This window comes from Heliangelus exortis, chromosome 16 (genome assembly GCF_036169615.1).
Source record: "Heliangelus exortis chromosome 16, bHelExo1.hap1, whole genome shotgun sequence".
Classification (NCBI taxonomy): domain Eukaryota; kingdom Metazoa; phylum Chordata; class Aves; order Apodiformes; family Trochilidae; genus Heliangelus; species Heliangelus exortis.
In genome coordinates, this window is record NC_092437.1 from 11,274,558 (window position 1) to 11,301,529 (window position 26,972).

The following is a 26,972-nucleotide window of genomic DNA, read 5'->3' on the forward strand; positions in this document are numbered from 1 at the left end:
GCTGATGGACATAATTACATGGCTTATACATCTCCTCTGTTCTACTGCATTATGTTCTCCTGCAGGGACTGCTGATGCAAGCTATTTCAGAGTGGGACCCTCTATAAGAAGAAATCTTGCACTTAAAAATCCCCTGTTAACAACATTCAAAATACAATCCGCTAATCAAAAGCACATTGCTAAAAATACTCCCTGTGCTTCTTGTGTTAATTTCAATAAAAGAATAAACTTTCATGGCAGCCTGCAAGTTGAGTGAGTTTTCAGTAAAAATATACAAAAAGAAAATCTATAACTTTTAAGTAATTTAATGGAAGGGATATATGTACAACTTGCCAAGTATATTTTGGGAATATTGTTAAACTAATGAATTCTGAGGAATGACACCATTTAGATTCAACATGATAATAAGCACAGAGACATCCCTTGTTGATCTCAGTTTCTTCCCACTGGGAGCCTTATTAAGCCTGGTAGTGAATCTTAGAAAGTTTTTGCTAGGAATGGGCTGTTAAGACCAAAGGAATAGTGTACCATTAGAGGTGGAAACAAGAAAATTATTGGCAATAAGCAAGAACATTTTGAGTAAGTTGGGAAATCTTGAAAAGACAAAGTTCCTTTTGAAGGGCAAATCAGAGGAATTCTGAGCATTAAAATAGTCTTTGTTTCAAGTTTTGTTCTGCCTGTATAATAAATAGAAGAATCTTATAACTTTAGTGACCAATCACACAGTTCAGTAGAGAGCTCTTGAGCAGAGTCCAGCTACGGTCATGTCACAACCAACTGTGCATAATTTGTTTGCACCATTTCCTTACTGGAGAAATCCTCAAGAAAGGAAAAATCATTTAAAAAAAAAAAATCATGATAGGTTCATGTAAAATCTGTGAGTGGAAAAAAAAGAAGATACTTTTCCCCATAAGAAAAAGTCCACAATGAATAATTCAGCTTGCTATACTAGTTATTGCAAGTTCTGCCCTAGTTAGGCAAGCAGCAGAATGCTGATTTAATGAAGGGTCCTGCTCTGAAAGAGGAAGAGTATGATTTCAGTAGACTTACAAATATATCTCTGTTTAAACTTCATTAAGTGCAGTAAATAAAACTGAAAATGCACATCCTTAGTGAGCAGTCCGTGAGTGCTCTCATTAATTCCTATGTTTAGAGTTAAGCAAATGCTGTTAAAGGTTTGTTAAATCCAATCTTTGCTTCTTGCACTGGACCTTTGCATACATACTGCTCAAACACTGAAGAAATGATAAAGGAAAAACCCCTGAAATTAGTAAGAGCTTGACCTGAGTGTCTGCATAATACTCATAATAATAACCCTTTCCTCTTCAAAGACATTCTCACTGAAGCCTGGGAAGGTGTAATTTTCTCAGGGGCCATGGTGCATGTCATCCACAACGCTGTCTCATCAAATAATCAAGCACTGTTCTGCCACTGGAATGTGTGAAGTTACACAAAGAAATTATGCTTTTTGTGTGTCTATAAAATAAGAGTTCAGAGGGGGGTTTAGCATGTATTTAAAGGAAAAAACAATAAGAAAAAGAAAAAAAGAAATGTCTTAAATCTCCAAATCTACAGCTAAAGAAGAAAAAAGATCCTGTTAATTTCTCCTTAATTAACAATGATCACAAGCAGAAGGAGAGTGCTGTAAAAAAAAGCAGAAAAGAAAACTTCAATGCACAACTTCAAAACAGATAATGGGTAATTACAAATCAGACATGACATAGGTGAAATGGCTTCTGCTTTTAAGGAAAATAAGACTGAGGAATGCAGACTTTTTTTTTTCTCTCACCCACCTAATGTCAGTGTAACTCCAAGCAAGGAGTGGCACAGAGGCATCACAATTTAGCAACATGACCTCAGTTGAGTGAATTGCCAGAGCATGTGCTTGTGTTCCATTAGAGTGACATGCTAAATGCTCCATATGAGCTTTCTTGAGGATTCTGGCTATTTTAAGCAGTGTTTGTTTAGAGATGGATATTCCTAATACTGTTAGTTACTTACAGTGAGAAAGAAGTTTGCACCAGTAAAATGTGATCGTAGCTGTATCCATGCTAATCTGGTTCTTCCTGCTGTCACTCTCAATTTATTCTGCTTTTCACTTTAATATGAACAATATTTCATTTGTTGCTTTTATTGTCAGACTTTAAGCTCTGGGGCTGGCGAACTTGTATGTCTTATCTATAGTTATTTGCATGTTATAATCATTCAGGTGGAATTAATGGAGTGTTTGGCTCCAAACCAGCTCTGCTCTGCTGAAGTTCATGGGATTTTTACCACTGGTAGGGTGGGTGGGTGGGTGGGAGAAGTGGGGTAGATCCTGTTGATCTCCTCCACCACTGCAAATAACTCAGCAGCTCTGGCAATGGTCAGGTATATTTTATTTTGGTTGAATATAGGATTAAATGTTTGCACTTCCATGTAGCTCTTGTTCTCAGCGTGCAGGGTGAGTTTCTTTACTGCAAAATCTGTAACTTTGGTGTGTGCCAGATCACCTTAATCTGCTGAGGAGAGGTTGCTGCAGACTGTGGCTTGAAAACCTGTCTCTTCAGGTCAAATCAGAGGTCACTTTTCCAACCGTTAGTTGAAAAATCACTACAGCTGGGCAAATATTGCAAAAAGCATTTACCTAAGAGAGGCCACGTGTTTGCCTCAGTGATACTGGCTTTCTGCAAACACTCACATAAGCAACCTTTTGTTTGCACAGTAAAACAAAGTATTGCAAAGACCATACACTAACTGTGTTCACTTGGCTGTGCTGCAAGGTCCTTCAAAGGTCTGGGCTGTGTAGCTTACATATGACCTAACAGCATAAAAATATTTGGTTATCATGAAACTTCCTTTACCATTAGAAATGGAAATGAAAATCTCAAAGTAGTGTAGGATTTGTGATAGAACTATGGCAGCTGATAACTAGATTTAATATCCTTATGCTTTTTTATCTTTGTAAAATGGAGATAATACTTCTTTAATGCAAAAGGACTGAATAGATGGATGAAATATTTTAAAACTGTGAGGTTCTCAGCTATTGATGTAGCAAAGCCTGTACAGTAGGTAGACAGATTAAATTGTTGATCAGCTGACAGATACATCAGTTAATGGATAAATTGTTCATATAACAAAAAAAAACAAATTTTGAAAGAAATTGGGTTTGCTGCTAGTAGATTGCACTGCTGGTGTCCAAAATAGCAGATAAGCCCACTCACTGTGCAACACTCAACAATCACATCTTCATCCTACCCCCGCAAACCTGTATCCCCCTTGTAGGGGATTTTACCACCTCACATCCTTCTTAATCACAGAAAAGAAACAATTCCACCTGTCTTTACCCCACCTCTTTACATTTTAAGCCATTATTCCATATCCTACAATTTGCATTGCACAGAGGTCAGTGTCCATTCACCTGCTTATTTTTAACTCCATCTCCACGTCTGTGGTCTCCCTCTTCTTCTCTCACAATTTTGTGTCCTCTGACAGTGTTCACTTCCCAACCCCCTCTCCAGTGGGTCACTGATGCATGAACAAGCCCCCACCTCTGCTCCCTGTGGTACTCCACTCCTCACCTCTCACCGTTACCCCATCTGTATCCATTTATCACCACTTTCCAACTTGTCTAACCTCAGTTACCGAGTCATTCTTTTCTGTAGCCAATTGAGAATTTCACTATCAATGCCAGACTTATTAACCCTAAGTCTTTTATGCAGTATTGTCTGGAAAGAGAAAAAAAAGAAGAAAAAAAAAAAAAGTGCCTTGTGGAAGTCCAAGTCAATTATGTCTGCTGCTTCAGCCCTGTCAGCTCTCATCGTCACCTTCGCTCCAAGGAGTTAATCATATTTGCTGAGGATGACCTACTCTTCATAAATGGATTCTGCTGACTCCCCTTGCTTAGCTTGCCATTGCAGGAGCCTGTGTGGCATCTGTAATCTTCCCTGATACTAGGGGATATGCTATAATATTTCTCTAATTTTGTCATTCCTCCAGCCAACTGCCCCTTTATACCATTACTGCTGTCACCAACAGGAACTTGAGAGTGATTTTTGCCCTAACGACCTCTACCAAAATGGCAGTCCCAATAAAAGGTACAAATACAGAGAGTGAGGTGATGGCTGATGAGCTGCTTAACTCCAGAGAGAAAGAACAGAGAGAAACTGCAGTGGAGAGAAGATGCTCAGCAGTGTCCCTGCTGCAGGTCAGGAGCAGAGCTGGGAATAGAGCTGGGTTTTCTGATGTCCTTGGGCCTTGCTATGGCTCAGACTATTTTTATCTGCAAAAAGTGCCAGCAGTCTCTTTGCAATGGTGTCCTCCAAAACATGAGCAAAAGGTACACAGCTCCATGTCTATCGTTGGGGTATTTCTGTTAACAAAGGCTAATCAAGCAGCAGATTGGAAAAGCAGAACTGACAGGTGTGATGAATGTACGATGGGGCAGGGGGTGATTGTATGTAATGAAATATGTCAATTCAAGTCATAATAAAAACAATGAACTGGAGACCTGACAGGGAGGGTGGAATCCATCTCAGCTACCACGAGCTGTCTGTGCTAGTGCCCACAGGCTGGGCTATGCCTGGCATCAAGGGAAGGAGACACACATCCCCAGAGGATGACCCATCACCTCCCACAGGCACCAAGCTTAAGGGGACTTGTCCTCTGAAGTTCTCTTTCTCGTTTGATGAAGAAGAAGCTTTTGTGGCTGATTTTTAGTGTTCTAATGTTAAGAGATGGTAGAGAGGCTTTTCTAATTATGGGGTTTGATGTAGTTAAATGCTCCTTTGGTTTTCTAAGAACAGCTGAATTATCTCTTCTCCTCTCTACCCTGTAGCACCATGCAGGAAATTATGCCTTCTCATTCCCAAGGCTCCCCAGGAGAAAAAGAAAACAGTGTTGCCTATGGATTATCATAATAGCTGTGGGGAAGCTGCTAGACTGGACCTTGTATTCTTATTCCTGGGTTATCCATAGTCCCAGACTGTGGACTGAGGCCATGGCCCTGGGAAACAGCATCCCTACACCTACTCACATACAATATCCAGCAAGCATAGCAGCCAACCTGCACCACAACTCTTAGAATTAGCATTTCTCAAGTACAGCTAAATGCCTGCTCTTTGCAGTCGTGTTGAAAAGAGCTAAAGTTATTTGCTGTATAAATGGACACCACATAGAGGTTATTATTTTAGACTACAGTTGAAAAGCTGGGGTGTTTTAATTGTTGTTATAAATTTGCTTTTTAGAACTGTTGTCAAACCCAGGCTTTAGTACAGCTGGAAGTAACAGAAATTTGAAAAGTCCTGCACATGAAGGGAAACTTAGCTTAATCCTTCCAAGAAAATAGAACTCTGTTCTAAACGTAACCCCTGCAGAGTAGGTTTGCACATCTTTGTCTTCACTGGAAAAACTTTTTATTTTTATTTTGTCATTTTGACAAAAAGGACTGTTAAGTGCCACTTTTCACTGGTTAGCCATGAAATTGCCCTTAATATGTTCAGATATTTCAAGTACCACATAAATGTCACTCTGTGAGCACAACTTCTCTTGTATATCTGGACCTGAATCTAATTGTTGTGTTATGCAAGGAGCAGCATAATAATTAGAATCTCATTGTAAAATGAGGAAAGGTTCACTGTAATTCATGGGATCAGATCCAAGTGAGAAAGACTCTAATTTTATTGGAAGTGTCATGGATCCACCTGTTCCATGTTAACTAAACCTGAGGCCCCACCAGATCTTCAAAGTGTTTGAGAAATTTGGGCTTCACATCTTCTCTATTTATACAAATTAGGAATTGTATCTATTTATACAAATTAGGAATTCTTGTGTGAAAATAGTTTGTGTTGGTTTTGGTATATGCTCAAATATCTCTCCTGTTCCCCATTCTTAGGAACTGACTTCTATGTACAAGTTGTTGGGTTTTTTTCCTTCTTTTTCCCCCTCACTTCTCTGTCTGTAGGTAGTTAAAGCCCTATGAAGTCTGTGTTGCCTTCCTCATGTTTTCACAGCAGACTCTTACTGGAAAGGAAGCTTCCATAAAGTGCCAGGGACCACGCACTGCATTAGCATCTGAGCAGACAGTGTAAAAAATCAGATCTGATTCTGCCTGTGGAAGATAAATGAGGCAGAGTCCCCAATGCCCAAGTTTTGGTCATCTCTTTATGAGTTCTGAAGTACCTATTAGCAGCTTTGATGAGTGCTAGGGGAGATGAAGTCTACCTTGAACAATGTTAGAAAGCTGAATCAAATCACTAGAAATCTCCCAGAGGGAGAAACAGCCTGAACTGGTTATAGACACTGTATCCTTTTCCTCGATTGCCTGTAAGGTTTATATGAACATTCTGATGGTGGTGAGGGGAAAGTAAGCATTTTTTTTCAGCAAAATTTCCCCCAAATTTACTCATATCTCTAATAGCTACTTTTCCAGCATTTTTATGTCAGCATTTATAGTCACTTTTGCTGAAGCTTTCATCCCTGCTCTGTACCTTTTCTCATTCAAAGAGATACCACCTGCTAAGATGAAGCAGGTGAAATGATCTTACCATTGCACGTGCTTCTTGGCTCTGCCAAGGCCAGCTCAAGGTGGCCTTGAGGAAATATTTCAGGACAGCAGGATGGACGTGCAAAGCACTACACAATCAAAAAATGTGGATCCTGGGCTAGTAAATGGGTTGCCAGACACAAAAGAGCATGGCCATGCAGTTAAAACTGAGTTAATGTGATTTAGCAAGTCACCTGGTGTCAGTGAAGCCACAGAACTGCTTTTGGATTTGTTTTTAGCAAAATAGGGTTGTTTAAAATGGCTTCAAGCTTTCAGCTGGGTGCCTGCATATTCCTAGTTAGAGATGAGCTTGTCTTCATTGATAATGAAGCCATTTGCACAACTGTGTCCCAAATTTCTCTGTGCCCGGCACTTCAGAATTGTAGTACAACTCTCCTAAAGTTTGTTGGAAATTTGTATCTGTGTTTGGGATCAGAAATAGATACCAGAGGTCTCAGGCACTTTTCCCAGGCATTGGTAGTGCAGAGAAGTGACACTGTAGAGGCAGGGACAGTCACCCCACATCGTGCCTTGGGCTGCATGTGGTCTCAGTAGGGCTGGCACCTCTCTGGAATTTGGTGCTGAGGCTTCTCCTCTTCTCATCTCTTTGCTGCAGCACTTGGGATGCTGTAGGGGGGTAACAAACTCCCCTGGGCTCAAACCCACAGGCTCTGTGGGAGAGAAGAAGAACTTCTGCATCCTTTTTGAGTGAAGAAGTCACAGCTCTATGACCCAACCACTGTCACAGTGAAAGCCTGTGGTGCAGCCAGTATTTTACACTTTCAGAAATTAAAGTGGGACCAGGGAAAGGGATTTCTTCCTTCTGCAAGCAGTTGTCCCCACGGCTGTCCCCATGCTTAGTTTGGCAGAATGGATAAAACAAGGGAGCTGGGAGGAGCTTAAGTGTTTACAGTTGCTGAAGATCTGGAGCCCACTGGTGTCTGTGCCCTCTCTGTGTCAGTTTGCTCCAAATCCAGCTGATTTTCTGGCAGTTAATAATCCTCTCATCCCCCAGCATTACATCTTGCATAGCCACTTGAGGCCTTCCTTTAAAACCTCAGTCGGGGAGGATGAATTGAGATCCCGTTGAACGCAGTTCATTTCCTTTTAAATGCATTCAGTGGATGCTCTGCAGCAGATTTTGATGCCAGACATCTGTGCTGCTCGCACGCACCCAGGAAAGGCTTCTTATGCTGTGGCAGAGCTTAGAGCAGGATTATTCATGCCTGATACTGATGGTTGGGAGCAACTCCTGAAGCCCTGAACACTGCATAGCATCAGAGGCTGTCACTGTCAGTGCTTACTTCACTGCAGGGAGCTATGTGAGTAGTGTTCAGCCTAATTTACAAGACAAATGAGTTGGATTTGCAGCAAGAGTGACTGTTCTGTAGTAGCCAGTGAAATGGTGCTCCAGGCAGCAGTGAGAAGATAGCATTTGGAGATCTGTGTGGTGACTGTGGGACTTAGGAGAAAAACTGTTGTGCCGAATGGGAAGTCACAGAGTAAGCAGTGGCAACATTGTGTGGCAGATCACTTGCCAGCACATCAGACCCTGCTTCATGCCTCTGTAGTCAGGACTCTGCATCTGGGGAGATTTTTTGTTTTGGATTGGTTTTTTACCAGGTGCAAGTTAGTCCTTCATCTAAAAGCTATCTCACTAAATCCCTTAGAACGTCTTTGGGCTTCTCCATTGCTCAATGTCTTCATAACACGTGCTTGCTTGTGCTCTCCCTCTGGGCCAATGTGGGCTGTGTGGCAATTAAATGCTGATGCTGTAATAGTGTGAGTCCCTTGATCTGAATCAGCATTGGTTGAGATTTCAGCATCAGAAGATACCAGCTTTGCCTTCTGTAATTTTTCCCTAATTGTGTGGAGCAAATGGCAAGCACTGAGTTGAACTTTAAGCTCAGACCAAGCATTTCAGAGATATGAAATTATTTGATTCAAAAGCTTGGGATGCTTACATCTCTGCTTCCACTATGGGAACACAAGAAGTTCAGAAGCACAAGAGGAAGCCAGAAAAGCTTAGTTAAGACCTAATGATTGCTGAAGGAAACCAGTAAAACTAAAAGAGGAAACAAGTCCCAGTATAAACCTACCCACTCACTCCCACCTCATGAAGTTACTTTGTGGGCTGTGGTTTTGAATGTCTGTGATTTGCAAAGACCCCCTCCTGCCTCCACCCCTGAGGGGAACATGGTGGCAGAGGGTTTGCTGCCTTTTGCAGGGCAGAAGGACTGCTCAACAGGAAATGAATTTTCCCACTAGGCATAAGCCAGGGAGGAAAACTGATTTTCCACAACAAGAGTTTTCCACAACTGAGCTCATGTAAAACAAAGAATGCAAACACCCAAAGCTATTACAAATCCTAGTGTTTTTGTGGCACCTGCACAGGATGTCCCTCTGAGCTGATGCTTCAGCTCTGTATTCCCATGACAGGAGGTCTGAGGCTGTGTCAGATAGCTGCTGGTGAAACTCAGAGCAGGGATGTAGCAATGGAGAGCAGAAGTAGCTCTGTGGCAGTAAAAGGAAATCCATACCCATGGGAGTCAGTCCCACAAGCAGCAGGTAGTAGATCCTATCCAGGTGGAGTAGATCCTATCTGACTGGAGAAGTGTGGCCTCTTTTCTGGACTGCATTGCTAATTAACAGCTATAGCATTCAAGGATTTCTGTACTTGTCCCAGGCCCAGTTGACCCTGTCCTGATGCAGAGGAATCAGAAGGTGATCAGCTGTGCACTACCTGTCCCCAGGGTCCAATCCTCTGCTCAGTACATGCCACAGGCTCGAATCTACTTGTCCAGGGGGGCTGCTGGATAGTTTTTATAGGATTCTCCTGGTTTTCCTTGTCTGTCTGGATATGACTGAAGAGTGATGAAGGCAAGAATGTCCTGTAGAGAGTAGTCTAAATGTGCAGCATGGAGGAGAGTGAAAGAGGGAAAAGGTTTATGGGCTACAGTGGCAGAGTTCTAATCCTCTACAGCATTTCTCTGTAGAAAAGCCACATGGGCTTCCTAAACTTTTGAGCTGCCTTGAACAGCTTTTATTACACCTCCTCTGCCTTCTTGGCTCATGTGTATCCCAGATGTTGGTGCAGTGAAAGAGAGGGAGGTTCCTAATTTTTGAGTTTGGTGTTGTGGGGTCCCACCATCCACTGTTTTTGCATATTTTACTGTTACCTTGGGTTTCTCAGCACTGCTTCTGGGTTTTCAATGAGCTGTGTACTCAACATATCTCTTCCCACAATATCCTGAGGATACTGTTTAGAAGGATGTTATTTAGAAGTCACCTTCTGCCCCTTCCTAATGGAAGTGGGTACCATTTGCCTGCCTTTTCCATACTGTGGTTATCACAGCACTTATGCTCCCTGCAGGACAGAGCAATAAGTAGCTGTTTCTCAACATCCAGCAGCAAGCCTTCCCAAGATCCTAGTGTAATAACAGCTTCAGGTAGATCCCATTTATTTTGGGTTATTGTAACTCTTCACAGTGTTATCCAAGCTTTGTTATCAGTAAAATAATACTGCAGATTTTGCAGGTAGACGATGCCTTAGGCATGATGCCAACAGCAAGAGAATTTCAGTAAAATAAAGAAGTGAGAATCAAACACTGCTATCAACAGCTGTAAATAAGAATTACAGTCCTTTGGGGTCCTCAGACAACTGAATGCCCTCTTAGGCTTTCACACCTGGGTCTTCCTTAAGAAAGGGGAATTAATGGAACAAATGCAACCTATCTGACATACAGAGTGGGAGCTTTAGGGAAATTATTTCTTTGCTCCATTATTAAGATTACCAGTGCTTGTGCTTGAAGCTTACTAATATTAACAAAAGCCCTGAACAACAGAGTTTGTTGTTGCATTAAAAATCTTGCTTTCCTTTCCCCGCTCTCCCCCCTCCTTCCGTCTCTCAATTTCTTCCCTTTCTCTTTCCTTTTCTTCTTTGTCTTTTATTTTTGGGCTGCTCTCTTTTTAGTTGATAAACAGAAAAGGCAACAGCACTAGAACAGTCAGTGCATTGTCAAGGGTCCTGCCTTAATCCCCTGAGGTCCCCAAGGAGTAGTAGGGCTGTGTTAAGTGGGCTTCAAAGGCAGAAGGTGGAATGAGGTGTGATAGGAAACCAGCTCTTACTAACTGGTTCACTTCAGGCTAGCTTTAAATAAATTGCAGCTCTGAGCTGCTTGGACGTTGACAAGAAGGCTGTGATATTTGTGGCTGCACTACAGAGAATATCAGCCTTTTATAGCAGGAATGGGAGAACCTGAAAGGACTTAAAGCTGTGAAATTGTAAAGCAAAAACAAAACAAGCTTCTCAGTGTGGAGGCTCACTGGGCTTGTTCCTGGATTGCTTCTCTCACAGACAAACTTTACCTGGCTCTTAAGAAAACACACACTGCATTCCTTGGTTTTTTGGCTTGGATTTGGGAGCAGCTGAGCTCTCTGGCAGCACCTTTGAGTAATGCCATAGATGGAATTTTCGGATGAACCTGGGATAATGGGAACTATGTAGCACCAATTTGGGACTCACCAGCAGTTGAATCTCTGGGAAGAAAAAAATATTTGAACCCCACATTAGGTGCTGTGAAAAATCTATATTATGGAGTGCAAATTCAGTACTGCCAAAGCAGTATGTGGACCAGTTAAGGGTTTCCTTATGTCTACTCATCACCTAGCATATCCACCATACATGTTTATGGATATAGAACTGCACCCAGTTTATCTGAGCCACGAATTGTGGAAGATAAGGATGGAGAGCTGATGACAGATGTGGTCTGATTTTTTGTCCATTCAGACTAAGTCAAATCATAAATGCAGCTTATTCCCAGCAGACTCCTAACAGCATTGATCAGGCTCCTACTTTCCAGGTTTTTAGTCACAGTTTGTGTATTATATTCTCTCTTGCTCCCAGCTGTTTTTCCACCCTTAATCACCACCAATAGAGATGCAGATTGCTATTGATGTTGGTATATAATAACTGACCCACTGATATAAATCAACACAGAGAGCAATGGGATAATGTAGATTTATTTCAGATAAGACTATAGTATGCTTTTAAAGGCAAAGTCTTAAAAAGCTGAAGTGACTGTTCAGAGTCTAAATTCATCCACAGCAACTATGCATGAGGAGGTTTAGAAGGGAGGACATACTGTTATTTGGTTAAATATTTAAGTTTACAGGCCTGGCAGCTGTAATCCCTTTTGTTTTAATAAATTTGTCTTAGATTTTGATGGAAGTGTAGAGCTGTCCTCCACTTGGGTAAAGATGTCTGGCTTGTCATTTAGCTGGGAGAGGTGTCCTACATTGCATTTTCCTACCTCTGCTTGGAGGAATCTGGGTGGTGGGAAACTTCTGAGAGCAGCCACAGCCTCATCTGCTCCACTGAGGTCAGCAGGAGCAGATCTACCCAGACCTTTCACAAAAATGACATCTAACCCTCAACTCTCAAGCATTTGTTCAGGATGCAGCAGTATCAGCCCCAAAGGAGGAGTAACAAGTCAACTGGAATGGTGGTGGAAATCAGCTAAATGGCTACCCTGGGTTGGAAGGAGGGAAATGTGGTTTTAGCTGTAGACTGCTCTTCATTGCTCTGGTGGCCTAAAGGGGCCTGAAAGTGAATACAGTAACAATGTATGCCTGATCAAAGACTTATTTGCATTCAAAACAGCATAAATAAGCTGTTCTAGGTAACTGACAATCCAGTTCCTGCATAGTGAAGAGCACTATGTCATTTGTGTATACTCATGTCTCCAGTCACAACCATTCTACAGCTTGGCTGTCCCTTTGGAGAAGAGACCACCCTGAGCCAGCCACGACCAGACTAGAACCCAGCAAAAAAACCCTGAGCACGGGGGGAAGGCCAAGGGGCAGAGCTGCAGACTCAATAAATACCATGGAAAAATGCAAACCTCACCATGGGCATTCCCACGGGCTTTTCACAGGGCTGCATCCAGTACATCCGCTGTGCTTCCCACCACCTCTCTCTTCTCTCACACTTTGTGAACAGGGACATGACTCAAAGGGAGGTGAAGCCACAAGAGGGTTCAGAGACCCAGCAGGAGTTAATGAGAACAGGGGGAACCAGCAAACTGAGCACCAACAGGCAAGCGTAGCAGGCCCTCTGCATGGCCAGGCAGCATGGAAAGCTCAGGAGTCTCAGGAAGGTCTCCTTTCTCCTGCAAGGCTGTCCTGTTCCAACAGCTGCTCTTCACATATCCCTTCACAGATCCCTGCTTCTCCACCCGGCTGTGCTGTGGGAAGGTTGCTGGGAGGTGTGAGCACAGCTTGTTCAGCAGCACCCACTTGCACCATTCCTGAGCAAGATGGGGCAGGCAGGCACCTGGCTGGCAGAGCTGGCTGAAGGAGCAAAGCCAAGTTCAGTCATGTGCCACTTGCCATTCCTCAGAGGCTCGTGAGGGAGTGCAGGCAGCAGCACAGAGCTCCTGGCCACCATCCTTGCCATGGGGCCCTCTCCTAAGGAAGGGGCAGGTCAACAGTGAAGTCAGCACAATCATTCTGGTGTGCCCAGGAGGTGCTGCACGTACCACGTGTGAGCAGGGAGTGACATGTCAGTGACACACTGACCCAGGCCACAGGAGAGGTGTGCAGAAAAGCCAAGCTGGTGGGTAAACAAGGTCCAGGTCCTCTCACCCAGGCTTTGCAACCAAAGCAGCCACTACCACAGGGAAACTGGTTTGTGTTTCCAGTGGCCAGAAGCTGTTGGGGAGACACTGACTGAAATCTGTCAGTTTTTTAGTTGCATTGAGAAAGAGCACCCAGGTGACAGCAATCACTCCCTACTGGTAGATAGGGACACTTCATTACTTGATTCCATCTTTTCACCTTAATATGTGGGGAAAAGTCATTCCCTGCCAAGCATTTTTGATAGGAAAATAAAAAAACAACCATTCATCAATATATACCTACATAGATATATAGATATATGTCTAGAAATATTTTGTGAATTTAAGATTCACATAAACAACTGTGACTGAGTCTGCAGCTTGAATGAGAAGTGTAGGCTGCAGTAATGTTGTCCAGTTCAGCCCCACTGCACTGTCCTGCTGGGAGGAACAAAGAATGGGAGAAGGTCAGAAGCAAATGCTGACAGGGGAGGGGTGAGTCTAAGGGATGGGCCATGATCCTGCAAGTCCTCAGTCCATGTCCTGCTTTGCTACTGGGACAATGCAGTTTCATGTCATCCCATTTGGGTCTAATTACAAGGTACAACCAAACCCAAAGACTGTGTCTCAAGGCTGTACCATCCTCATTGTCTGCCTTTAGAATGTTGCATAAGTGCTGTTGCCACGAGAGCCTGAATATTAATGACAAAGAAAAGCAAAGTCACAGAGATGCTAGACCTCATGGTGTTATCAGTACAGATGTGTCCTTCCTGCCTGCATGCTGCCAGGTGTCCTCCCTGCCAGCTGGCAGAGCTCCATACACCAGGGATGGTCTTGCCATTGTGCAAGAGGGATATCTGCCTGCTGGCCCAGCTGAAAACTCCTATGACAGTAGTTGACCAAGACAGGAATAGAAAACCTGTGTCTCTCAGGTGGAGCCCTTGGTGAAATTCCTGTTGATTTTGTGCTAACTGTTCCAAGTTTTCAATATCTTACAAAAAAATGAAACAGGAAAGAATGCTTAGGATGGATGGATGGAAATCCTATATGCCAAATGCCTCACTGACATTTAAAATGCTACCTAATCTAATCCAAATATTCATAGTAAGAGGTGAAAAAGGTGAGGAATGTACATATGATAACAGCTGCAATGCAGGGGTCAGTGACCAACAGAGTCTCTGTGGCACTGGAGGTCTAAAATTCATGCAGACCAACTCTAGTACAGGCAGATTGCAGGTGGATGATGTGCTTTGCTCTTTTCAGCCCTTTTTTCATCCATTTCTAAGACTGCTTGTCTGCTGAAATCAAGTCATTGAAAGATACATTTCTGAAAGCCATAGTGGTATTTATGCCCTTGAGAAGACAACATGAAATTTCATTTTGGATCCAAGCTGACTCAGTTCACTGCTGGAACTGCTTGGCTTGCTCTTCTGGGGAAGTAGGCTCCTTGGCTCTCGTTGCCTTGACCAACCAGAGCTGTGGAGGACCTTCTACCTAAGAGCCTCCATGCTTTGGACCTTCTCTCTAACACTGGTAGTGCAGGATGTTTAACACCCAGCTGTGGGTTGATGACCAAGCCTTGCTGCCTTCAGACGAGTGCACGGTACCGGATTTTGGGGAAGCTGTTGATATCTCTCCACAGTTCAAATTGGGCAGTCCCCTACATCAGCTGGAAGCATCAGTAGCTTCCCAACAGAGAACAACCTGGAGGTTAATGCTGAAATGTAGCAGAATGTGTAGAGGAATGGCCTGAGCATGTGTACACAGGTGCTAATCACGAGGTGGGAGGTGTGAGCTTGTGTTAAGCCCACCTGTGTTAAGCCTCCACCCCCAATTAGGGTTTTGCCTCAGCTGCCCACGAGCAGGGTTGGGGGGCCAATAAAAGGTGAGCTTCCCAGCACACGCTCAGCTCACTCTGGAGCAGCCAAAGGAGGAGGTTGGCTGAGTCTGGAGCAGAAGCACTGAACAAGGCTAAGCTGAGTCTGAAGGCAGCAAAATCAGAGCTCTGACTGTGCACCTTGGTGAGAACACCTCTGACATCGGAGCACCGTACCCCAAGAAAGGTTCACCTGTCTGCACTGAAACGTGCTGAGGTCAGAGGAGAAGGGATTTCTCTCATTTGTCTGTTGAGATATTACTGTATTAGATTGTCCAAGGTTTTATTCTTGCACTGAGAGGATGATCCTTCTTTTATTGAAGTCAATGATAGTTTTGTTATGATCTTGAATGAAGACTGATTCAGGGCCAGAATTAACTTTAAATCAAGCATCAAAAAATGTTATAAGATATAAAGAACATAAATGGAAAAGATAAAAAATGGTGTGTTGGCTGAATATTTCCCAGTCAGGTTTGTCCATGCTTCTGAAGCTACACAAGTTTTACTGTGTGTAAATAACTGGTGATTTCCCATTCAGATGTGTAAAATTTATTAGATAGTCCTTAAAAACAGAATCAGAATTGACCACAGAGTTTTCCCCCCATTCATAATAAATCCCTCCTTATTAAAAGTAAAGTGGTAGTGAAAGCCATCTTCCAGTGTCCTTTTTTGGTTGTTTAGTTACGAGGTTAATCAGTGACAACTTCAGGGTTCAAGATTTATGACATAACAAAAATTAGGCATATCCTTTTCTCAGAATATTGTTCTGGAGAGGGTAATTACACAAATACAGTCTAAGCTTATTATCTTTCTTTTTTCTTGTGTTATCTTCCGTCCTCTTCCTTCTTACACTACTACATTTCCTACATGTGGTCAGTGAAGCCGAAAATGATATTTTGATAATGGGCACACAAGGAACGTTTAAAAGGGCTGGTTGACAATGTGAGACTTTGTTAAGGAAAAGAGGATACAATGAATAGCTATAAAGGGAGTCATTAATGAAGGGGCTACTTTTTTTTTTTTTTTTTCCTGAGGAAGGCTACTTCTTAATGCTTCTCGGGTTTCCTTCTCTATTTATACAACACTGTAGAGGTCAAACCTAAAGTTAGGTCTTTCCTGGTGATGTGTAATGAAACTTAGGTCACTAAATATTTTGTTGAGCATTTTTTAGCCTACATGAATTCTGCCTGCGAGAGATTCTGCCTTCCTTTCAGTGGGTGATCTACTCCTCCATTCTCCCTCATAAAATAGTTTGGAAATTAAAAATGAAATGAAGCTATAAAAAACGTCTGCCTGTCCCTGGCTGGTATCATGGGTATTCAGTAATACCTAGGATTCTTGGTCTGGGATAGCACTGTGTAAGAAGCTGTATAAATGCATAATCACAGATAAATCCCATCTGCAGAGATTTACAATGTATTTTTGAAAAAACTTTTTTTTTTTAATTTAAAAATAGTACTAAGGCTACTACTTGACATTATAATGTCAAGAAAGAGAGCTATTCTTGTGGAAACCCACCTGAAAATCCAGAATGCCATTTCAATTAGAGAAAATCTTGTGAGGTTGATTCCAAAATTTGTCACAGCTGGCTGCTCCCAGTGGTGATACATCTATCATTTTCCCTTGTGTTATCACAGGTTTTCCAAAGGACAACAGGAGCAGCAAACCAGCTTTTCGTTGCTCCCTGTTAACATCTCAGCCCCTTCTGTGACAGAAGCATCATGGCACAAGCCTGGCTTGGGAACCTTCACTGTTGGGGTGGCAAAAATCCAGCTCCAGCCACATTTCTGAGAAACCTTGGAACTGCTGGGAAGGTTAGTACCTGGATTTGCTTTACTTTCTGCATTTAGTAGTTGTATTAAACTGTTGTCCAAGGGGCCATGCAGTGGATGCACTTTGTGTTTCTGTGTTTGTGATGAAGGAGCACATAATGAAGAAAGTATTAATTTTCCTGCTGAGTGGATTGTAAGCCTGATGAGCAGGTGCAGGGCAGGGAGAGGAAGAGAGGGAAAGTCTTCTCTTTTAGCAGCAGCAAAGTAGTGGTAATATTTTGCCTTATTGCTGAGTTGCTTTTCACTAGAATAGCACGCAAAGAAAACCCACACTTCAATACCTCCGTTTCCTTAATGACAGAGAAATCCTGAAATGAGTTATTCAGTGTCCACATCCTTCCTGTTATGTGCATCCTGTCCACAGTGAAGGAGGGTTCTTAATTAAATAGGCCTTTTTTTCCTTCTCTTTGTTTTTCTTGTCCACTCTTTTCCTCTCCACTTCATGTCTTCTGTCTGCCCAGAGAGGAAAAGGAGGAGGCACACCTTCCTCCACAGCCCATTAAAACTCATAAATGCCATTCTTAAGGGCCAGCACACTATGCCATAGTGATTAACATCTGGATTGCCAGCATAGGAAATTACAGATGAGTCTGATAAGTTTTTCAGGTCAGGGCCAATGCAGATAACATTATTTCTTTACTGCCATTGGGGAGAATGGACGGAATTCCAGCCTCAGTTTCCCCTGGGTAAGTCAGGAGTCAAACCCCCTGACTCCAGAGAAGGTCTCTTGCTGTAGCAAAGGGCTTTGCTATCTGTTCTCTTCTCACAGTTTCCCCCCCCACTTTAGTTAACATCATACATATTGTGACAGGACCATTTTTGTGAAGTTCTCAGTAAATAGCATGAGATGGCTCTTCTCACAGAAATGGTGCAGAAAGCCTCTGATGTCAGCAATGGAAGCAGGGTTTGGCTCAGCCCCGTTTCTTCTCTCACCCATAGTTTCTGTCATGCTTTTCTGTCTTTCTCTTTATTTGAACAAAGAATTAATGAGCACAGTCCTTAGTCCTGCCACAATCAGCTGCTGAGAACTTATTCCAATTTACACTATTCCAGCCTTTTCCATCCAAGGCAGAGGAAAATCAATAATGTATGAAGTATTCAGTTAATTTTCCCAGCTTAATGCTGCTGAAACATATTCTGCATAGGACTGATTCTCTATTGGCCCTTTTGGGGCAGAAACTGTCCATGCTGATGCAACAGGAGTAAGGCCAATGTGTATACTACAGGGAGAGAAAAAGGAATTTTTATGTTTCATTTTAAAGATGCTAAAGTTTGGATGGTTTCCACAGTCAGACATGAGGTCAAGGCTATCTAAAGAGCAGAGTGGTCAAGACCTTTTAATAAATCCACCCACTGCATCTAATTAAATAACTTCAAAAGATGGGAGCAGTTACAGGAACCTATAACCACATGAACTGAGAAGAGAAGCTGGAAAAAAAAATGTTGGTCTTCAATAAGCAGGATTTTTTTTATTTTTAATGTAGCTCTATATTACCACATATGGTTACATACGCAATGTTGGGGAGCTAGCTCTGAAAACAGTTCGTTTACTCTCTTTTAATGACACCAGATGTCTGTGGTGAGAGGGGAGGAAAGGACTGCAATTGAACTGGGAATTGGACCCTGTGGACTAGTTGAGCCCCAGAGCTCTTTTCACTTCAGCAAAGTCTCTTCCCTTCATACAACACCACCTATATTATTAACTTCCATCTAGAAATGGAAGATGCCTTGGGTTTTCAGATATCATAATTCCCTAGCCATCTGTTTGATGTGAGGCTAACATTGTGATACTGCTGCTTATGCCACATTGAGTGTTAAGCCATTACACAAATAATGTAACAAAACCACGCTGCTTTCTGTTATTGTTGGTCTTTTTCTCGAAAATAACCAAACACAAGTATTTTGTTGTTCCATCTCAGCAAAACACACCAGATGGGCTTGAGAGCAAGAGTGCAGTTGTATTCTCATGATCTCACTAGACAGGGGGAGTGGTTCTCCACCTGCAGGGACATTGTCTCACAAGTCCCCTCCTATGGGATATAGGAGATTTCTGTGTTTCAGTGTAGTAGAAATTCCTTCATATGTCTTCATAATGTTACAATATTATGTACTACCCCCAAGTGTAGTTATACTGTGTATAAACTAAACTTCCTGCCCTCTGTGGAAGCTGATGCTAATGATTACCACAATCAGAAAGAGCACAATGTGTGAAAGGCCATCACAAAATAGCAGTCATGGTCTCCTCATCTCCTCATTTATTGTCTGCACCAGGGGGCTGGTAACATCCTTTTCTCAGCAGCATCTCACCAGTGGGGGATGTTTAACAGCAGGAATAAGTGTCTTCCAAACTGGGAGTGCTGTCAGAGCTCTTCTGTATCAAGAAATATATTACTGATCAATAAGTTGATTTTAGTGCCAAAAGACTGTGGGAGGGTGAATTCCCTTAAAGCCTTTGTTTGCTTTCTATGGAATGTTGTGTTCCTGACAACCTGGTGTCCATGGGAAGGGAAAACATAGGTGGACACAGCTTTGGTCAGGATGATGGGGTAGGCTGTGACTGCACCATGTGACACACCACAGCAAAGGGATTCTGTTCACCTCTTCTGGTAAACTCAGTCTGTATATGGAGGAATGGTTTCTGTGCACCTCACACTTTCCCCTCTCATTCTTTGGAGGATGTGGCCTAGAAACCTGTGGTAAGCACCATGGGTGAGAGGGTGTGCACCAGTGCCACTGTGTGAGTCACTGGATAAAATGTTGTCAACAGCAGTGCACAACAGATGCTGCACTGTTTAGCTGTGGTCCACCAGAGGGTGAGAGGTGGGCAAGTGAAGTGCCTTCACTCTCATTGACCTGGTTTGTGTGTGCCTTCCAGTGGGCTGTCACAGCCTGTCAGACCAGCATTTATCACACATCCTCTCCCTCTGGCACTGCTACCACCCAGGATTGCCCACCTAACACAGAAGTGGGTTTAGTTTCCTTAAGGAAGTATTTGAGGTCCACAGAATAAAGCATCACTGACAAATAATAAACTGGAAACTGGTTCCTCAGATTTTTAAAAATCTGGAAACCCACCCAATTCAGACCGGTATTCTATAGATGTTTGGGAAACAAGTGCTTCCACTGCAGGGACTTCTTGGGTAAAGGACAAATATATCAGAGCTTCTTTAGGATGCGGATGGAAATCAGCAATGTGTGAAGTACATGCATAAAGCTTTCATATTGCAACAGGCAGGAAAGAGATAGAATTAAAATGTATGGAAGCACTGTCAGATACCTGCTGCCTCCTTCACTGCTTCATTCCCAGGACCAGACTTTCCTTCTCCCTGAATTTAAACTACAGAGACAACAAATGAACACAAAGAAGTTGCCTTTTTGAGCCATGGGCTTTTTGGCCTAGGAGAGAAGCCAAATACCCATCCACTAGAGATTTAATTTTTGCTTTTGTCCTCTACTTTGCTGAAAAGGTATAAAAAGCAGATGCCTTTGGGAGTCACTATTTTGGGGAAAAAAAAAAAGAAAAAAGATTATGATGACACTACTGCACTTTTTCAGATTCTGCACTTTTTATCCCCCCACATGGTTCATAAACAGCAGGCTATAAAACACACAAGAGTAGTCCTCAGATGTCATAAATAGAATATGGATCCAATCCAGCATTTTAAGAAAAGATAGTTCCACTTACTGCAGTGGGGAACAATGATGCCAAGATGAGATACAAATAGCTGTAATAATTTCTGTGTTTTTAAGACTTTAGTGGAGAATAATCATAAATCAGGCTTTGGAAAACTTGGTATTTTTACACAGAAAAGTATTCTGCAGCAGCAAATAGACCTGAAGGGAGATGACACAGCCAGGATTTCATTTACAAAGTGACTGTCAAATTTGAGTCTATGTCCTCTTACACACACCATCTGCAACCACATCTTCTCCAGTCTGTCTCTGTGTTTAAGGAACCAACTGTGCAGAAATATTGTGACTTATCCCTGTTGTGTGGAAAGGCTACACCTGTCATTTTATCTTGTTCACTTTGATCCTCTCAGCTTATCACTGGCTTGGGATGAAGGCTCATCCTCAGCCCTGTGTTTCTTAGAGCTGATGCTCAGGTTGGCATGTAAGGGAGAGCTTTGATTCCCCATTGCTCTGCAGCTGGTTTAGTGATTTCCACCAGTGCAAAAGGGACACAAACTGCCACTCAGGCAGAGTGGTGAATGGTTATACAAGGTGCATTGGCAATGGAGAATGAGGCACTGGGAGTATTGATTTAGCAGAGCATGAGTGGGTTTTCATTGTTTCTTTTAGAAATGTTCACAAAGTTTGGTGCCAAGAGCAAAGACAAACAGATTTTTCATCCAACAGTAGAAAGGAAAAAAATTACCACTCTGGAAATTCAGTGCTACAGGCTTTTGTAATACTAAACATAAAGGGATAAAGGAGGCAATATTCATTTTATTCCTTGCTGTGGTGGTGGACATATATTAGCTACTGGAAGCCTCAAAGCACTACTTAAGGGATTACAAACTCTGTACACGCAGCTCAGCAGTCACTAAACCATTGCCACCTCTAGGCTGAAGTAAGGCAGTCATTAACTGAGCCATGAATACTGATTGGGATTTCTGGCAATTATTTTAAATTGAAAAATGCCAGTTGATGAAAATCACAGGTGGTGATCTGAATGTCTTACTTTGGGAGGGAAAGTGAATTAAAGAAGAATTATATTTTGCTTTCGAATTAGCTGTGACTTATAATAAAAATGAGACATTTTGAAGTTAAAAGAAAATATTTTTAATGTATAAACAAAAAATGTTAAAGAAGGGAAGTTCAGTAAAATTATCTGGTTGGTATGATCTGAATCCTTTTCAGTTTCAGTTTTCTCCCTTTCATTCAGTATTAGGATGGGAAAACTCTAAACTGAGAATTGCTTGTGGATTGGAAAAAATGTTTCCTGCCCACCTCTCTTGGCAAACCACTGTGTGTCTGTTTTGCTGCTGGAACTCAAAAAATCAACAGGCAGTGGCTAGATCAGTGCTGATCTTCCAGCAAAGAAGAAATCTTCCCAGGATATGCAGTTGTTGAGTAGCATGTTCATGGCTATGGGAATGTTTTGAGAGGTGAGGTTTCTGTAATAACTCCTGTGGCTTCTTCACCGTGGGAAGGTAAACGAGTGATAAACATGCCCTCTGAGTCCCTTTCCACATTTGTATTTGCTCTTCTGCAGGAGGAAAACATTATTCTGACTGGTTTTCAAATGGGAAATGGCCACACCATTGCAGCCATGCAGCCACATGGGGTGGATGTGGGGGACTTGCAGCACATTGTCATTTCAGGTCCTCTCTACCTTCCATGGGGTCTTAGCTCTATCTTTATCCTCCTGCCCTATGAGGAAGGAGAACTCCTAAGAAAATTCAAACACAAAACCACGCCCAAAACCCTTTTCTGACAAAGAGAGAACGTGTAGAAAAATGTGTTCCAAGGAGGTAACCTCAAACCAGAACTGTGTCTCCACTATCTGCAGGGGAAAGATGGAATCAGATGTTGGGATTGGTGCTGAGAAGATCTTAGCAAAGGTATTATTTCTAACCCCAGAGCTCCTTTGGAAGCAAACCCAAACATCTCTGTTCCTGCAGTCAGCCAGCTGTGACAGAGCTCTGTATGTACTGATATGCTGCACAGCTCCCAGGAACAAAGCATTGCCACTTGTCTGGATTTTTGATACAGGATCTACCATTGCAGCAAGCAAAAACAATGACCACAGACAAATTGAAAAAGGAGCCCATAAAAACCCATAATATAGATCTTTTTGGAGAGGAAGAGACTATATTGGAGGAAGCTTAACACAGCCCTGTCCAGTCCCCCTAAAGAGACTTGCTCTTCTGGTCTGGGAAAGTCTCTTCAAGGAGACCTAATGTCAAATACCTCCAGAACCCAACGTGTAGATTTCTAGATTTCTGATTTTAGGCTTGAGCCTCAGATTTTATGATATTTACCCAAGGCACAATTCTGATCTGTTTATTTGTAGACCAGGGCTGGAAATGCACATTCTCTGGGGCAAGGATCTTCTAAGTTAGTTTGTGTTTGGAAGAGGGGGACCTGCAGAAAGCAGAAAAAGCCAGGGGAGGAAGAGCTCCCTTCTTCAAATGGGGCACAACAGCAGCACATGGAGCTGGCTGGCTCAGAAATCAGGGCTGTTTAAGCCAGTTCATTCCTCTGACTGCTGATCATATCAACAGAGAGCTCCAGGAGATGAAAGGAAGCAGTGCTTTATCAGGTGGTTTAATTTGTCATTACCCAGAACCAGTTCATTCATGTGCCTTTGTTCTCCCTCTGCCCCCACAAGTGCAGAAAGGATCAATATCAGAAATACTTAGAATTAAGCAGGGACTTATTTTTTCTCTCTCTCCTGACACCTCAGGCTTTTAGACTGGGAGGGAAAGGAAAGGGGGATGCAGGGTGTCAACAACAATGAGCAGGAGGGGAAAAGATGCCTGGCACTCAGAGAGTTCAGTCTGGGACAGTTTGATCTCTCCCAGAGCACTCTCAGTGCTTGAAGATCACTGCTTTTGACACGTTTCTCTGGCTGCTGAATGAGAGGATTTACTTGGGTGAAATTTAGGCCCGAGGGGGACAGGAAAATCATATTCATAATTTGAAGTGACATGTGATTCAGGATTAAAAAGCTGGCTGGCAGAGAAAAGAGCTGAGGTTATCCTTTTGAGCTGTGCTAATGCAGAAAACTGTGGTTTTAATCCTATTTTAAAAAGGCCTAGAAGGTTTCCAGCTGGGGCAGTTAGAATATAAAGGAGCAGTATAGATGAGGAATCCCTTTTTCAAAAGGAGAAAAAAAACCTCCAGAAACAAAAATAAAAAACAACAACAACAAAAGATTAAGTTCTGCTTTTGTTTTTCTCTGAGAGCAAGGGGTTGAAAGACAATACAGGAGATTTTTTTAACCACCCATCTTTGTCTGACTCCTTAAAACATGCAGCAAGAGCAGTCAGTGGGACAAGGAAGAGGTGACTGCTAAAGGAAGCACCAGTGCTAAGGAAAGGGCTCCTAGGAGCTGTGGGTGGATATTTTCTCAATTTGTACATTTCTCTGGGGGACTGGGGTTCCTTCAGTAGCTTCTCCCCTTCTGTCACTGCCCAGGATCTTCTTGTCCCTTGTACTGAGCACGGAGCAGAAGGGTGCCCCAGCCCCACTGGGTTTAGGGTTGTGTAATTGATCCCTGCTCCTTTTCATGTCACTCTTCCTGAGAGGCTCTTAATTGTAGCAACAGAGTGTGTTGACATCACTGGTTATTGTGCTTATTATCCTAATTATAAGGTTTTAGTTGATTTTCCTCTAGATCTTTTTTTTTTTCCCCTACCATTTTAGCTCTTTTCTTTTCTGACAATACTTTTGGACTTTTTTCAGTAGAGCAATTTTCAGTACTATGGGGCAAGAGCTCTGCTTAAAACATAGTAAGTGATGATCCATATTCCAAAGAGTATCTCAAAACATGGCATACTGCAAGTTACTCAAATGCATCTCAAAGTACTGTGCAAAATGAACAAATTGCACAATCACCAGTTAACATGTTAAAAATGCCATGCTTATCTCAGTAGTGTCTGAAAAACCTAGGTTATTATCTTCTGTAATTTTGCAAAATTGCATTTCACAAACGAAACGTAAGGATTGGTGGAAATGTTTTGTTTTGATATACTTGAGTTGATTTGAGTGAAGTGGTTTTGGCCTCTCTATCTTCTACTATTTCACATAAAGTCTATTTTGAAACACAAGTCTGACTGACATGACATCATTGTGCTCTGAAAAATTATTTTCCTAATTTTCAGAGTGGACTTTCTTTCCTTTTCTCTAAAAAGTACTTTATAATTGAAATAACATTTTATGGTAAAAGTCAGCACTAACAAAAATACAGTAAACTTCTGCCCAGTTCTATTCAAAGTCTGTCACTGGAACAATCACATGAGATCAAGATTTCAGCTTCTGTGTTCCTCAGGATACAATTATGTCTCATTCACCCCTCTGGAAAACTTCTCAGTTAAGACAAAAAGAAAATATCCAAAGATAGAGAAAGTCAATCAGAGCTCCTCTATGACTTTGGGGTCAGGGAAAGCTCTGGAATAGCATTCTATCCTTAATCTAATAGCCTATAGAGAGAATTTAAGTCTGCCATCAGATGAGCATTTTTAGATTATCCTATAGAATTCTATGTAACTTGATTCCATTCCACTTTCATGACTAAAAATGAAGACTTTTTATCTCTTGCCCACCCTGATGCAGCAGTGTGGCTAAGGCAGGCACACAGCCTCTCCCTTCAGCATCATCACAGGATGCTGAACTCCCATCATGTAGACTTGTTCAAATCCTCCTGATAAATATGAAACTAAAGGAGCAACAAAAAGATTAGGGACTGTGGGGGCCTAACCTGAGGATATGATCTGACCTATAAAAAACTTGACTGAAAGCAACTCCACACGAAGGAGCGAGCGTTTCAGGCTGCTTCCAGCTCCACTTCCAGCTCACAGGATTGGCAGTCAGGACAGAGGGAAACCACAGCAAAACCTAAACCCCTGTCCCAGCACTGTTTTCACTTGTAAGCTGAACACATCTCATAATGGATCATGAAGAGACCATAAATTGAAACCCAGTGATGCTATTTTTTACCAAGACAGCTTTCAGTGTAGAAGAGCACTTGCAGTGTGACAGATCTGGCTGCAGGTCAGCAAACAACACAATCCCCTGGGGAGTTCTGTTACCATTGCAGGGTACCCCAGGGGTACATGGTGCACGTTATATGTAACCAGGGCAGCAATTTCTCCTTTGGGTTTATAAGAGACTTTACTGCCTTAACAGCTTCATTGGTGATTTTTGTTTGTTTTCTTGCTTCAAGTGTTGGCACATCACAAACAAGATGTATTTACCAATCTCCATCTCCATCACTGTCTTCAAAAGACAGAATTTTGGGGGACTAAAGGGAAATGACTGATCAGGCTACACAGTCTAATCCTCTTCCAGAGAAAGAGCATGGTGCACAATGGTGCTGTAGGTGCTCAGCTAGCAAGGTATCCTTGAAAATGCTGTTTGGAGCAGAGGAAGTGCCATCTTCCTGCCTGGATGTCTAATTGATTGTTTGCATGTAACAATTACCACAACTGTGGTCACAATTACAGTAATTACATGGGCAAATGAAACATGCAATTGAATGTGCCCAGTTCTAAAAATCTGGGCACAGGTTATTGCCAAAGACCACAGGGAGACTCTACTCAGAAAAGGAAACACAGCACTATCCCCAGGCTGGGCTGGAGGACATGCTCATCTCCCACCTCATGCCTCACATTTTCCATCTCCTCATCGTCTGTCTTGGAAGAAAGGAGTCTGAATCCTATCCTGAGCACTCTGGGACTTTAATACCCAGCCTAAGTTTATGACTTGCTTTTGAAAACCAAAACAAAAATGAGTCCAGCCTCCTTGGACATCATTGTATGAATCTGTGCAGGGAAGATGCTATAAATAGGATCACCCCACTTTATTAACTGCATTCTCTGAGAAACCCAAAACCAACTGAGATCATCTTTATTCACAGAAAAAGGTCCTAGGCATATTTGCAGAGCATTCTCTGGGTTATTTTGGCTCTTACTGCTTAACAGTTGTCATTTCACTGTGTGTGCAAGAATTGACATTTTATTTGATGGCTTCAAAAATGAGATTGAAAAGTTAATTCTAAGATATAAGAACTATCCAAAATGATCTCAAAATAGAAAAAAAAAGAAGCTTTATATAAGTCAAATATAAGACATATTAAGAATAAAATTTTGTGAAAGAAAATCATAATTCCTTTGTTACAATAAATTTAATATTTTAAGCTTATTTTATCATTAATATTATTTGGGTTTACTAAAATTGCATGGAATGTGATTTAAAAACCCTTCCAAGACTGTGTTGCCATTTTAGATCAGAGTGTAATCATGCAATCACTGCAAAAAAATTTCACACAGACACACACACACAATTACAGACTTATTCAAAAACAACCATCAGTCTGTTCATCTGTAGGTTAAGTGTCCATGGTGATCAGAGTGCAATAAAGGATAATAAAAGACCATTGAAAAAAGATGAAATAA

General features: G+C 42.1%; 1 long non-coding RNA gene across 1 annotated transcript in view; it reads left to right on the plus strand.

Moving 5' to 3' along the window:
• The first annotated feature begins 19,355 nt into the window (after positions 1 to 19,355).
• Positions 19,356 to 26,972, plus strand: part of LOC139803329 (uncharacterized) — an 85,955-nt gene continuing 78,338 nt past the window's right edge. Inside the window, exon 1 of the long non-coding RNA XR_011728970.1 lies at positions 19,356 to 19,454. This is a non-coding gene — a long non-coding RNA (uncharacterized lncRNA). The remainder of the gene's footprint in view (positions 19,455 to 26,972) is intronic.